We start from the raw sequence: 13,561 nt of genomic DNA, 5'->3' as shown, positions 1-13,561 counted from the left end.
CTTATTATTAATATATAGCTATTGATTCTTGAATAAATGCCTCATGAGCAATGGTCTTACCCCATCAGAACTCAAAATATAAGCTTGTTTTACTCCGTTATTTGTAAACAATGTCATTGTAAACAAACACTTTATAGTTTCAAAACATGATTAAAACTATAATTTTGATCTGGAGGGTCAGTAATTGCATCCATATGTGAGAGTCCTTGCATCTCTATATTTGGGAGTGGTTACATTTCTCGAGCCCCATTCCTCAGCTGTTTAACTAAATAAGGTGGCAGCGAAGGCGCTTTGTTATTGTTTGAATACCAGATTGCCCCTTCAAAAGGCTAGCCCTGCAGGACTATTCAAATATCTTATCTGTCAGGAAGATATCAGTTTGTCTCCGTGGATGGTTTATCCTCTGACAAATCAGTGGTAAGTTTCAGTGTTCCTCAAGGTTCCGTTTTAGGACCACTGTTGTTTTCACTATATATTCTACCTCTTGGTGATGTAATTTTGAAACACAATGTCAACTTTCACTGCTATGTGGACGACACACAGCTGTACATTTAGATGAAACATGGTGATGCCACAAAATTGCCTACCATCGAAGCCTGTGCTTCAGACATAAGGAAGTGGATGACAGCAGATGTTTTACTTTTAAATTTGGTCAAAATAGAGATGCTAGTTCTAGGTCCAAAGAAACAACGAGATCTGCTGTTTGATGTGACAATTCATCTTGATGGTTGTACAGTCATCTCAAATAAAACTGCGAAGGACCTCGGCGTTACTCTGGACCCTGATCTCTCTTTTGACGAACATATCAAGTATATTTTAAGGACATCTTTTTTCCATCTTTGTAACATTGCAAAAATCTGAAACGTTTTGTAAAAAATAATATGCAGAAAAGCTAATCCATGCTTTTGTCACTTAGACTACTAGACTACAATGCTCTACTTTCCGGCTACCTGGATAAAGCATTAAATAAACTTCACTTAGTGCTAAATGCGAGTAATATCATTTTATCATATTACTCCAGGCTGATTTCAAGGTTTTACTGCTAACCTACAAAGCATTACATGGACTTGCTCCAACTTATCTCTCCAATTTGGTCCTTCCGTACATACCTACACATATGCTATGGTCTCAAGACGCAGGCGTCCTTATGGTCCTTAGAATTTCTAAGCAAACAGCTGCAGGCAGGGCTTTCTCCTAGAGCCCAATTTTTATGGAATTGTCTGCCTATCAATGCAAGAGCCGCAGACTCGGTCTTGACCATTATTTATTTACTTGAAGACTCATCTCTTCAGTAGGTTCTATGATTGAGTGTAGTCTGGCCCAGGGGTGCGAATGTGAACGGCCAGGCACTGGAGTGACGAACCGCCCTTGCTGTCTCTGCCAAGGCGGCTCCCCTCTCTCCACTGGGATTCTCTGCCTCTGACCCTATAATGGGGGTTGAGTCACTTGCTCACTAGTGCTCTTTCATGCTGTCCCTAGGAGGGGTGCATCACGTCTTGCCAGGATTTCTTCGCTATGCTCGACTTGAGTGGGTTGAGTTACTGACCTGATCTTCCTGTCCAGTCTTGCGCCCTCTCGGGCTCATGCGTTGGGGGAGATCTTCGTGGGCTATACTCAGCCTTGTCTCAGGTAGGTAGGTGGTCTGTTGACATCTCTCTCTCTCTCTCTCTCTCTCTCGCTTTCTCGCTCTCCCTCTCTCTCCTCCCAGAGAGAGATCTTATTTGAGTCAGAAAATAATGTTCATTTGAGAGGGAAGATATACAGTACAAAACCTTGCAGGGAGCCTATCAAACTGACAAACTCTAAGACAAAAAGATAAGCTATTGGAACTGATTCTTAAAAATAACTGATGTTGGCACAAGATTGAAGGAAAGTTGAAGCATAACTAATGAAATTACAGTTAACAAACATGTATGCTTAATCCAGTATAGACTAATGTATAGAATGTATTATACAAGTAAAAATTCACAAATTCTACAGCACAATGGCAGAGTCATGTCTTAAGTGTAAAACTAATAATGATTCACTGATCCATGCTTTCTGGGAATGCTACGAAGTCTGGAAGGTTGAGGTTGAGCTAGAAAGTTGGCTGTCAGAAGTATTATGATGTAAATGTTCTTTTAATCTATCTGTCTACATGTTTCAAGACATGGGATATGGGTGGTGTAGTGAGATACGCAATGGGCTGGACGATTCTCTTCTCATTTTGAAAAAACATATACAAAAAATATACAGTATATAATGTATATATATATATATATATATATATCACTACCTGTCAAAAGTTTTTAGAACACCTACTCATTCCAAGGTTTTTGGGTGGGAACCACACATGCAGAGATCATCAGTTCACCTACTCTCACAAAGACACGCCGGATGGAACCAAAAATCTCAAATTTGGACTCATCAGACCAAAGAACAGATTTTCACTGGTCTAATGTCCATTGCTCGTATTTCTTGGCCCAAGCAAGTCTCTTCTTATTATTGGTGTCCTTTAGTAGTGGGTTCTTTGCAGCAATTCGACCATAAAGGCCTGATTCACGCAGTTTCTCTGAACAGTTGATGTTAGGATGTGTCTGTTACTTGAGCTCTATGAAGCATTTATTTGGGCAGCAATTTCTGAGGCTGTTAACTCTAATGAACTTATCCTCTGCAGCAGAGGTAACTCTGAGTCTTCCTTTCCTGTGGCGGTCCTCATGAGAGCCAGTTTCATCATAGAGCTTGATGGTTTTTGCGACTGCACTTGAAGAAACTTTAACGTAAAGAAATGATGGACTGTCATTTCTCTTTACTTATTTGAGTTGATCTTGCCATAATATGGACTTGGTATTTTACCAAATAGGGCTATCTTCTGTATACCTCCCCTACCTTGTCACAACACAACTGATTGGCTCAAACGCATTAAGAAGGAAAGAAATTCCACAAATTAACTTTTAACAAGGCACACCTGTTAATTGTAATGCATTCCAGGTGACTACCTCATGAAGCTGGTTGAGAGAATGCCAAGAGTGTGCAAAGCTGTCGTCAAGGCAGCTACTTTGAAGAATCTCAAATATGCATCATGACCATATATATTTTTTAAGAAGTAGATTTCTCCACCACTATGGTGCTGTCCATTTATCACTGTCAGAGAATATGTCATTCTGATTCTGTGCTTTGGCCTGTATTATCATAATAACCACAAAGGAGGGGACTTGCAGGTTGGATAATGGGCAATATGACTTAATAAAATGCTTTTTGGCCTCACACGATGCAATGGGATATTGTAGGTGCTTAGAATAGAGCCAAGTAGGCTTGCTATGCAGCCACCAACTCTTTTCAGGCATGGCCACATCACTGCAAAAGCTAATTCAACCGATCTGACACAGTTAGGTACTTCATTTGCTAATTATAACCTATAGCCTACCCTTGTAGGCCTGTTCTGTGAGTGCACAGCAGCATATTATGTGGATAGGCCACCTCTCATCCCATTGTTTGAAAACAGCCTGCCTGCTGTTTTCATTGTGGGATCATTTTAACAGCACCCTCATCACTGCAAGCGAGAAATGACCAGCAAGTTAGATCAAGTGAGCATAAAAGTGAAATAGTCAAGTGTTATTTTGCTGATTTTGTCCTAATTTTATTCTCAAACTCGAGTACTACTTGACCCTTAAGCTAAGAATACTATTTTCTCTGTGAAAATAAAAGGGAGGCACTTGTGGAAATCATTGCCTGCTTTTAGGTCAATAGGATTAAAACAGGGAATGGATGTATCAGAAAAGTAAGCTTAGATTAAACCCAGAGAGAAGCAGATGTAAAGGATTAGGCCTACATTAGGACAATTCTGTCACGTTCGTCGTAAGAATGAGTGGACCAACGCGCAGCGTGAGTAGAGTTCCACATATTTATTACAGTGAAACTTCAAAACAACAAAGAACTAACGAACGTGCAGTACGTAGCGCACATAGGCACTAAACAAAACAATATCCCACAACACAGGTGGGAAAAGGACCACACTAAGCATGATCCCCAATTAGAGGCAATGACCATCAGCTGCCTCCAATTGGGAACCATACTCACATCAACATAGAAAATATAGACTAGAAAAACCCCTAGTCATGCCCTGACCTAAAACACCATAGAGAACCCAGAGGGCTCTATTGTCAGGGCGTGACAAATGCACTTAGTGACATACTTGAGAAAATGAATATGGATAATAGTAGGCCTTAATACTTCATAAAAAAGTACACAATTATGTAATAGAAAACAACATCCACCAAACTTAGATTAAAAAACAGCTTTATAAAAAGAGGCTTACAAAGAAGTTCAGTTTGATCAAGAAAACCAAACACCAGAAAATGTACTGTTACTTTGTTTGTAGTGGGGGAGATATTGTAATAAACAATAGGGGAAACAGAAGGGAATGAAAATTATTTGATGGACACCATAGGAGAAGGTTATGCAATGCTGAATATTAACCATTCTAGAAATGTATAGTGTCATCCTGTATAGTATGATTTGGACAGTAGGATAATTGCCAGTTATAGTTGACACCTTTTTTTGGAGGAATTAAAAGGACTGAAGGCTTGCTCCTCTGAAAGCATATAAGAGCTTGTTTTGTTCAGTTAGTAGATTTATAGTGACAGTTTATCAGTGTTTAACAGACTCTCTGTTAATCCTTAGTGTGTGCTGCAGAGGTGCAGTGATCTAGCTGCCACTGGACACATGCTCAGACAGTGGCAGCTGGTAGGGTGCACTCACTGTATGGAGGAGCTGCCTATGGGAGCTACAGGTGTAACAAGATAGTTTGGAGCATCATGACCGTATCATCAGTGTTTTTGAAAGCTAATGGTGAGATGCCACTAGGTCAGGGGTGGGAAACTTTAATGGGGGTGGGGGGCACAAAAAATCTGAACTCATCTTGAAGGGCCACAGTGGCTCAAGGGTCTGTGTACCAACATCCATACCCATACTTGCAGTCAGAACCAGACATAGCCTTTTGGGGGCCCTAAGCAAAATTTTGTTGGGCACCCCACCTTGCGAGCAAAACATTTTAGTGGCCTCCTCTTGACAGCAGAGAGAAAAATGTATGTTTTAAAGTACATTTCCTGCAATTCTACACATTTTGCCATGTGGCATAGAGAAAATGTTGCAGTTATAAAGCAAGTTTGCTGAAATTCTACACATTTTGCCTTGGGCAGAGAGAATATTTTGCTATTTTATAACTAATTTCATGCAATTCTTCTCATTTTGCCATGCAGTGGGGAGAAAAATGTGAATTTTTACTGCTAACTTCCTGGAATTCTACACATTTTGCCATAGAATGGAGAGAGATGTTTTCGTTTATTAATATGATATCAGATGATCAAAGGGGGGCCCCCGGTCGATAATTCGACTATGATTACTACAAGTTTAGATAGCTGGCCGCTAGAATAAATGATTAATCTAAGAAAGGTTAGCTGACATGGGCTAATTGAGTGACTGTCGGTGACTGACAAAGCAAGAGCAAAACTGCTGATGCATTTAGAAATTGCCCCCTGTCAACAGTATGTTTTTTGGAAATTGATCCGCCAGTTGCCCATCCCTGCACTAGGTAATGTCTTGCTTCACTATTTGACAAAATTCTTTAAGATGTTGTAAAACAGACAGGTGCACCTGGAGATCTCACTGACTTTACTTGATGAAGAATGCAAATGATGACTTTAAGCATTTTGGAATACCAAATTGGGGATCTGAGGGGGTACATTTTTCCTTCACCACACACTGAGTTGCGTTTTAAAATAGTTTATGAGACATATTATTATTCAAATCTGTCACTAAAGCAATCACAGATCATCCCTGGAATGAGACTGCGATCATATGTTTTATTTTATTTTACCAGTGGATTAGGACCTTGATGAGGAGATTGAGATGTTTCAGGGTGAAGGTGACAGAGAATGTAATCATTCCTTTTTGTTGTTTTCCATTCCATAGTTAGAGCCTATCTGCTATTTAAACATCATCATGGTTGCAGGACCTGAATTTCCTGTTCATGGCACCGGGTGGAGCAGCCACTATAACGCTCCGGAGTCAGGTATGCAGGTGTGTGAAACAGGAAAGATTTTGGGACTTCAGGAGCACAGAGAAGAGAACAAAGGTTTGCTTGCACCACAGGACAAACTGGCTCTCTCACATTCCTCTCCTGCCCTGGTTAGCTATGGGTTCAAACCGCCCAACCTCATCACTGGCATTGTCAGTTCCACTGCTATGGCTATGTGAAAGGAAAGGGCCCAGAAAGGCTAGAGCACAAAAATGCAAGCATGAAAGCCTGAGGCTCTGCCAACCCTCAAGAAACTTGTCTGATCTCAACTTCCAATTAAATACTGTAAGCTTCATCTTTGGAAATGGGTCACAAATCACACATTTTTTTAAATATTGCTAGTAGATTACATCGACAATGACTTGTAATTCCAAATACAGTAACAGGGTAATTTTTACCACAGAAATTAGAGCTCAATTTGCTCATGGGGATGAATTGTATAGACATAGTGATACACATAGCCAACAGAAGTGCTTAAGTGAAGAGTAAAGATAATCAAAATCAAACCAAAACACATTTTATTGGTTGTGTACACATATTTTGCTGATGTTATCGCAGGTGCAATGAAATGCTTATGTTTCTAGCTCCAACAGTGCAATAATACCTAACAATACACAAATAAACAATTATAATAACAATTATGAAATGTATTGAATATAAATATATATAATGGTGTGAAATAGGCAGTATGGACAGTATTTGAATAGAAAAGGTGTGTACAGCTGTAGTTATATAGGATGAGCCTTGAATACAGCATATATAGGATGAGCCTTGAATACAGTATATAAATAGGAAGTGGGTTAAAACAGTATGTAAACATTATTAAAGTGACCAGTGTTCATTGACTATGAACATAGTGCAGTTGTCACGCCCTGACCTTAGAGAACCGGGTGCGACTAGGGTGGGTAGTCTAGTTTTTTATTTTCTATGTTGGCCTGGTATGGTTCCCAATCAGAGGCAGCTGTCTATCGTTGTCTCTGATTGGGGATCATATTTAGGCAGCCTTTCCCCACCTGTTGTTTGTGGGATCTTGATTTTGTATTGTTGCTTTTTAGCCCTACAAAGCTGTACGTTTCGTTTGTTACTCTTTTTTGTTTTGTTGCTGGTTCACATTAATAAACATGATGAACGCCTTCCACGCTGCACCTTGGTCCAATCCTACCCAACAACGATCGTTACAGAAGATCCCACCACCCACGGACCAAGCAGCGTGCCCAGGAGGAGCAGACATCCTGGACGTGGGAGGATATATTGGACGGGAAGGGATCCTGGACATGGGAGGAAATCCTGGCCGGAAAGGATCGCCTTCCATGGGAGCAGACGGAGGCAGCAAAGGAGCAACATCGATGACACCGGGGTTCGTGGCCACGACGGAAGCCAGAGAGGCAGCCTCAAAAAAAAAATTGGGGTGGGGGGTGGCACATGTGGTGGTTGGCGGAGCCACGGTGGGAACCAGAACCAACTCCCTGTACTCTCCGTGTGGAGTTGGTCACCGTTCAGGTGCCATGTTTTCCGGTTCTACGAGTGTCTCCAGTGCACCTCCACAGTCCGGTGCGTTCTGTGCCAGCTCCCCGCATTTGTCATGCTAAAGTAGGTATCTATCCAGGACGGATTGTGCCGGCTCAGTGCTCCTGGTCTCCAGTACGCCTCCAGGTTCCAGTACATCCTGCGCCGGCTCTACGCACTATGTCCCCAGTGTGCCTTCACAGCCCAGTGCGTCCTGTGCCAGCTCCCCGCACTTGCCGTGCGAAGGTGGTCATTTGTCCAGGACTCGTTGTGCCAGCTCTACGCTCCAGACCTCCAGTGCGCCTCCACGGCCCAGTACATCCTGTGCCAGCTCCACGCACCAGGCCTCCAGCGACAGTTCCCAGTCCAGAGCCTCCAGCGACGGTCTGCAGCCCGGAACCTCCAGCGATGTTTCACAGTCCAGAACCTCCAGCAACAGTTCGCAGTCCAGAGTCTCCAGTGATGATCCATTGCCCGAAGCCTCCAGTGATGATCTATGGCCCGGAGCCTCCAGTGATGATCCATGGCCCGGAGCCTCCAGTGATGATCCATGGCCCGGAGCCTCCAGTGATGATCCATGGCCCGGAGCCTCCAGTGAGGATCCATGGCACGGAGCCTCCAGTGATGATCCATGGCCCAGAGCCTCCAGTGATGATCCATGGCCCGAAGCCTCCAGTGATGATCCATGGCCCGGAGCCTCCAGTGATGATCCATGGCCCGGAGCCTCCAGTGATGATCCATGACCCGGAGCCTCCAGTGATGATCCATAGCCCGGAGCCTCCAGTGAGGATCCATGGCACGGAGCCTCCAGTGATGATCCATGGCCCAGAGCCTCCAGTGATGATCCATGGCCCGGAGCCATGGGCAGGGTACTGGGCCAAGGCCGGCTAGTGGTGACTATTTAACAGTCTGATGGTCTGGAGGTAGAAGCTGTTTTTCAGTCTCTCTGTCCACAGCTTTGATGTACCTGCACTGTCTCTGCCTTCTAGATGGTAGCGGGGTGAACAGGCCATGGCTCGGGTGGCTGAGGTCCTTGATGATCTTCTTGGCCTTTCTGTGACACCGTGTGCTGTAGATGTCCTGGAGGTCAGACCGTGTGCCCCCAGTGAAGCGTTGGGCTGACCACACCACCCTCTGGAGAGCCCTGCGGTTGTCAGGATTTCTGAAAAGGAGAGCAGATGGTCCTTCCCACTTCCTCTACTTATTTCTCCAACCACCCTCTTGTGAACAAGCATGTGTCTACAAATCCATATGTATTTCCCACCAGTAGATGATGCATCCTTAGATGATATAAAAAACATTTAATTATTTTCCTTAATTCAAGACTCCAGTCTATCAGTCTCATTGCAGTTCACATGAGTAAATATACTGTACCCGTCAGAAGTTTGGACACCTTTTTAGTTTTTAAAATTTCTACATTGTAGAATAATAGTTAAGACATAAAAACTATGAAATAACACATATGGAATCATGTAGTAACCAAAAAAGTGTTATATTTTATATTTGAGGGATGTAGTGCTCCGGCAGCACTCCACCCCTGCTCCAGCGGCACCTAGCCTACACCTCACGCGTAAATGCAGAAAGTCTTGCTGTTTTATAAAAGTCTGACAATCTGTAAAACAAATATATTTTATACTTGAGATTCTTCAAAGTAGCCATCCTTTGCCTTGATGGCAGCTTTGTACACTCTTGGCATTCTGTCAACCAGCTTCATGAGGTCGTCACCTGGAATGTATTTCAATTAACAGGTGTTCCATGTTAAAAGTTCATTTGTGGAATTTCTTTCCTTCTTAATGCGTTTGAGCCAATCAGTTGTGTTGTGAGAAGGCAGTGGTGGTATACAGAAGATAGCCCTACTTGGTAAAAGTCAATATTGTAAATAAGAATTTGTTTTAACTGACCTGCCTAGTTAAATAAAGGTAAAAAAGAGAGGCAGAGAGGCTGGCCTGAGAGAGGCTGGCCTGAGAGAGGCTGGCCTGAGAGAGGCTGGCCTGAGAGAGGCTGGCCTGAGAGAGGCTGGACTGAGAGAGGCTGGACTGAGGGCTTGTAGGCCTGTTGTAAGGCAGGTCCTCACCAGGCTTCCTTCCTGTTTGGCCCTGTCCGGGGGTGTCCTCGGGTTGGGGCCACAGTGTCTCCTGACCCCTCCTGTCTCAGCCTCCAGTATTTATGCTGCATTAGTTTATGTGTCGGGGGGCTAGGGTCAGTTTGTTATATCTGGAGTACTTCTCCTGTCCTATTCGGTGTCCTGTGTGAATCTAAGTGTGCGTTCTCTAATTCTCTCCTTCTCTCTTTCTTTCTCTCTCTCGGAGGACCTGAGCCCTAGGACCATGCCCCAGGACTACCTGACATGATGACTCCTTGCTGTCCCCAGTCCACCTGGCCATGCTGCTGCTCCAGTTTCAACTGGCCTGGGCCCTAGGACCATGTCCCAGGACTACCTGACATGATGACTCCTTGCTGTCCCCAGTCCACCTGGCCATGCTGCTGCTCCAGTTTCAACTGTTCTGCCTTACTATTATTCAACCATGCTGGTCATTTATGAACATTTGAACATCTTGGCCACGTTCTGTTATAATCTCCACCCGGCACAGCCAGAAGAGGACTGGCCACCCCACATATGCTCTCTCAAATTCTCTCTTTCTTTCTCTCTCTCTCGGAGGACCTGAGCCCTAGGACCGTGCCCCAGGACTACCTGACATGATGACTCCTTGCTGTCCCCAGTCCACCTGACTGTGCTGCTGCTCCAGTTTCAACTGTTCTGCCTTATTATTATTCGACCATGCTGGTCATTTATGAACATTTGAACATCTTGGTCATGTTCTGTTATAATCTCTACCCGGCACAGCCAGAAGAGGACTGGCCACCCCACATAGCCTGGTTCCTCTCTAGGTTTCTTCCTAGGTTTTGGCCTTTCTAGGGAGTTTTTCCTAGCCACCGTGCTTTTACACCTGCATTGTTTGCTGTTTGGGGTTTTAGGCTGGGTTTCTGTACAGCACTTTGAGATATCAGCTGATGTACGAAGGGCTATATAAATAAATTTGATTTGATTTGATTCCCCCGGCAACAAAGTCGCCTGTGGGCACAAACCCACCATCGCTGGACCAGACAGGACTGGCAAACAGTGCTCTTCACTGATGAGTCACGGTTTTGTCTCACCAGGGATGATGGTCGGATTCGCGTTTATCGTCGAAGGAATGAGCGTTACACAGAGGCCTGTACTCTGGAGCGGGATCAATTTGGAGGTGGAGGGTCCATCATGGTCTGGGGCGGTGTGTCACAGCATCATCAGACTGAGCTTGTTGTCATTGCAGGCAATCTCAAGCTGTGCGTAACAGGGAAGACATCCTCCTCCTTCATGTGGTACCCTTCCTGCAGGCTCATCCTGACATGACCCTCCAGCATGACAATGCCACCAGCCATACTGCTCATTCTGTGTGTGATTTCCTGCAAGACTGGAATGTCAGTGTTCTGCCATGACCAGTGAAGAGCCTGGATCTCAATCTCATTGAGCACGTCTGTGAACTGTTGGATCGGAGGGTGAGGGCTAGGGCCATTCCCCCCAGAAATATCCGGGTACTTGCAGGTGCCTTGGTGGAAGAGTGGGGTAACATCTCACAGCAAGAACTGGCAAATCTGGTGCAGTCCACGAGGAGGAGATGCACTGCAGTACTTAATGCAGCTGGTGGCCACACCAGATACGGACTGTTACTTTTGATTTTGACTCCCCCCTTTGTTCAGGGACACATTATTCCATTTCTGTTAGTCACATGTCTGAGGAACTTGTTCATTTTATGTCTGTTGTTGAATCTTATGTTCATGTAAATATTTACATAATATTGCTGAAAATAAACACAGTTGACAGTGAGAGGACTTTTCTTTTTTTGTTTGCCATTTTTATTATGGCAAGCACAGCTCAAATAAGCAAAGCGAAATGACAGTCAAATCAAATTCAATTAGTCACACGCGCCGAACACAACAGGTGTAGTAGACCTTACAGTGAAATGCTTACTTACGAGCCCCTAACCACCAATGCAGTTTCAAAGAAATATGGATAAGAATAAGAGATAAAAGTAACATGTAAATAAAGAGCAGCAGTAAAATAGCAATAGCGAGACTATATTCAGGGGGGTGCCGATGCAGAGTCAATGTGCAGGGGCACCGGTTAGTTGAGGTAGTATGTACATGTAGGTAGAGTTATTAAAGTGACAATGAATAGATGACAACAGAGAGTGGCAATGTTGTAAAGAGGGGGTGGGGGGTGGCCACTGCAAATAGTCTGGGTAGCCATTTGACGAGATGTTCAGGAGTCTTATGGCTTCAGGTAGAAGCTGTTTAGAAGCCTCTTGGACCTAGACTCTTTGACATTTTTTAGGGCCTTTCTCTGACACTGCCGGGTATAGAGGTCCTGGATGGCAGGAAGCTTGGCCCCAGTGATGTACTGGTCCGTTCGCACTACCCTCTGTAGTGCCTGGTGGTCGGAGGCCGAGCAGTTGCCATACCAGGCAGTGATGCAACCAGTCGGGATGCTCTCGATGGTGAAGCTGTAGAACCTTTTGAGGATCTGAGGACCCATGCCAAATATTTTCAGTCTCCTGAGAGGGAAGAGGTTTTGTCGTGCCCTCTTCACAACTGTCCTGGTGTGCTTGGACCATGTTAGTTTGTTGGTGATGTGGACACCAAGAAACTTGAAGCTCTCAACCTGCTCCACTGCAGCACCGATGATGACAATGGCTACGTGCTCGGTCCTCTTTTTCCTGTAGTCCACAATCATCTCCTTCGTCTTGATCACTTTGAGGGAGAGGTTGTTGCCCTGGCACCACACGGCCAGGTCTCTGGCTACAGACGTGAGTGCTACGGGTCGGTAGTCGTTTAGGCAGGTTACCTTAGTGTTCTTGGGCACAGGGACTATGGTGGCCTGCTTAAAATATGTTGGAATTACAGACTTGAACAGGGAGAGGTTGAAAATGTCAGTGAAGACACTTGCCAGTTGGTCAGCGCATGCTCGCAGTACACATCCTGGTAGTCCGTCTGGCCCTGCGGCCTTGTGAATGTTGACCTGTTTAAAGGTCTTACTCACATTGGCTGCGGAGAGCGTGATCACACAGTCCTCCGGAACAGCTGGTGCTCTCATGCATGTTTCAGTGTTATTTGGCTCGAAGCGAGCATAGAAGTAGTTTAGCTCGTCTAGTAGGCTCATGTCACTGGGCAGCTCTCGGCTGTGCTTCCCTTTGTAGTCTGTAATGGTTTGCAAGCCCTGCCACATCCGACAAGCATCAGAGCCAGTGTAGTACGATTCAATCTTAGTCCTGTATTGACGCTTTGCCTGTTTGATGGTTCGTCGGAGGGCATAGCGGGATTTCTTATAAGCTTTCTTATAAGTCCCGCTCCTTGAAAGCGGCAGCTTTAACCTTTAGCTCAGTGCGGATGCTGCCTGTAATCCATGGCTTCTTGTTGGGGTATGTACGTACGGTCACTGTGGGGACTAGGTCATCAATGCACTTATTGATGAAGCCAATGACTTATGTGGTGTACTCCTCAATTCCATTGGAGGAATCCCGGAACATATTCCAGTCTGTGCTAGCAAAACAGTCCTGTAGCTTAGCATCTGCTTCCTCTGACAACTTTTTTATTGATCTTTATTGATCTAGTCACTGGTTCTTCCTGCTTAAATTGTTGCTTGTAAGCAGGAATCAGGAGGATAGAATTATGGTCAGATTTGCCAAATGGCGGGTGAGGGAGAGCTTTGTATGTGTCACTGTGTGTGGAGTATAGGTGGTCCAGAGTTATTTTTCCTCTGGTTGCACATTTAACATGCTGATAGAAATTTGGTTAAAAGGATTTAAGTTTCCCTGCATGAATTAAAGTGTCTGGCTACTAGGAGCGCCACCTCTTGTTTGCTTAGGGTGGAATACATCTCATTCAATGTTGTCTTAGTGCCAGCCTCTGACTGTGGTGGTATGTAAATAGCTACAAAGCATACAGATTAAAACTTTCGGT

This window comes from Oncorhynchus nerka, linkage group LG27, assembly GCF_034236695.1.
Source record: "Oncorhynchus nerka isolate Pitt River linkage group LG27, Oner_Uvic_2.0, whole genome shotgun sequence".
In the NCBI taxonomy this organism is placed as follows: Eukaryota; Metazoa; Chordata; class Actinopteri; order Salmoniformes; family Salmonidae; genus Oncorhynchus; species Oncorhynchus nerka.
This window is presented reverse-complemented; position numbering follows the sequence as displayed.